The sequence below is a fragment of the Brassica napus genome, unplaced genomic scaffold, assembly GCF_020379485.1.
Source record: "Brassica napus cultivar Da-Ae unplaced genomic scaffold, Da-Ae ScsIHWf_1159;HRSCAF=1648, whole genome shotgun sequence".
Classification (NCBI taxonomy): Eukaryota; Viridiplantae; Streptophyta; class Magnoliopsida; order Brassicales; family Brassicaceae; genus Brassica; species Brassica napus.
The window spans coordinates 17,501-20,000 of record NW_026014581.1 but is presented as its reverse complement, the minus strand read 5'-3'; positions in this window follow the sequence as shown (position 1 = coordinate 20,000).

Below are 2,500 nucleotides of genomic sequence, written 5' to 3'. Positions count from 1 at the left end.
TACGCATATCAGCACGTTGGCCCTTCCCGTGGACTGTCCGGTTGATTTTCGCCCACGAGGACAGTACATCCGTACACATATCAGCACGTTGGCCCTTCCGTGGACTATCCGTGGGTGATTTTCGCCCACGAGGACTGTCCGTGGGTGATTTTCGCCTACGAGGACTGTCCGTGGGTGATTTTCGCCCACGAGGACTGTCCGTCAGTACGCATATCAGCACGTTGGCCCTTCCCGTGGACTGTCAGGGTGCTTTTCACCCACGAGGACTGTCCGTCAGTACGCATATCAGCACATTGGCCCTTCCCGTGGACTGTCCGGTTGATTTTCGCCCACGAGGACAGTACATCCGTACACATATCAGCACGTTGGCCCTTCCCGTGGACTATCCGTGGGTGATTTTCGCCCACGAGGACTGTCCGTGGGTCATTTTCGCCTACGAGGACTGTCCGTGGGTGATTTTCGCCCACGAGGACTGTCCGTCAGTACGCATATCAGCACGTTGGCCCTTCCCGTGGACTGTCCGGGTGATTTTCGCCCACGAGGACAGTACATCAGTACACATATCAGCACGTTGGCCCTTCCCGTGTACTGTCCGTGGGTAATTTTCGCCCACGAGGACTGTCCGTGGGTGATTTTCGCCCACGAGGACTGTCCGTGGGTTATTTTCGCCCACGATGACTGTCCGTCAGTACGCATATCAGCACGTTGGCCCTTCCCGTGGACTGTCCGGGTGATTTTCGCCCACGAGGACAGTACATCAGTACACATATCAGATCGTTGGCCCTTCCCGCGGACTATCCGTGGGTGATTTTCGCCCACGAGGAATGTCCGTGGGTGATTTTCGCCTACAAGGACTGTCCGTGGGTGATTTTTGCCCACGAGGACTGTCCGTCAGTACGCATATCAGCACGTTGGCCCTTCCCGTGGACTGTCCGGGTGATTTTCGCCCACGAGGACAGTAAATCAGTACACATATCAGCACGTTGGCCCTTCCCGTGGACTATCCGTGGGTGATTTTCGCCTACGAGGACTGTCCGTCAGTAGACAACTGTGTACTGATGGACAGTCAACGTGGACTGTTTGGGTGATTTTCGCCCACGAGGACTGTCCGTTAGTACACATATCAGCAGCACGTTTGCCCTTCCCGTGGACTGTCAGTGGACAACTGACCCACGTTGACAGTCCATCAGTACACATATCGTGATTTTTGTCTGAGTGTACTGATAGCTTGAGAATTTTTCATGGACTGATGGTCCATGATGGTCTCAAGTTTTACTGATGCTGGCTCGATTACATCTTTCCCTTATTTTTTTCGTGGTCTGATCGAGGCCAAGCGTACTGAAGGGATGAATTATATCAAGCCAGCTGCCATGATACCCGTGGACACAACTGTGAACGAAAGCTCTTTCGGGAGTTAATGCTCCCGTCAGGATGCTTTTGGCCGAGAATTGTGCACATGAGGGCAGCATTTCATCGGTCAATCTGAAATATTGGGGTGAGAGTGAATTTCACCAAGTAAAAATCTCGAACCTCTGACGACGTCTTCTTAGATAGTTGAATTTTTTTTTTCTTTCGGTGTTTAACGTTTGGGGAGGAACGTATGATTGGAAAGGGGAGGGTCGAATCTTAGCGACAAAGGGCTGAATCTCAGTGGATCGTGGCAGCAAGGCCACTCTGCCACTTACAATACCCCGTCGCGTATTTAAGTCGTCTGCAAAGGATTCTACCCGCCGCTCGGTGGTAATTATAATTCAAGGCGGTCCGGACGGCGCTTCCGCCGAACGGACTTAGCCAACGACACGTGCCTTTGGGAGCCGAAGCTCCTACTGAGGGTCGGCAATCGGGCGGCGGGCGCATGCGTCGCTTCTAGCCCGGATTCTGACTTAGAGGCGTTCAGTCATAATCCAGCGCACGGTAGCTTCGCGCCACTGGCTTTTCAAACCAAGCGCGATGACCAATTGTGCGAATCAACGGTTCCTCTCGTACTAGGTTGAATTACTATTGCGACGCGGGCATCAGTAGGGTAAAACTAACCTGTCTCACGACGGTCTAAACCCAGCTCACGTTCCCTATTGGTGGGTGAACAATCCACACTTGGTGAATTCTGCTTCACAATGATAGGAAGAGCCGACATCGAAGGATCAAAAAGCAACGTCGCTATGAACGCTGGCTGCCACAAGCCAGTTATTCCCTGTGGTAACTTTTCTGACACCTAGCTTCAAATTCGAAGATCTACAGGATCGATAGGCCACGCTTTCGCTATGCTAGTGAAGAAACTGAGAAGGATAGTTGGCGTAGTTGGTGCGCGAGCACAGAGCCTACAAACACTAGCTATCCAATCACCACTCATACGCCGCACGTTCATTGCCCCGCTAACATCAATCTTTCCAACCACTCTCAAGATGTAATCAAAAGAGCAGCTGGAAGACGGATGAAACCAGGCCAAGACCACACAAGCGCGAAAATTTGATTTTAGGGGCAAAATGGTCCACCGGAAAAG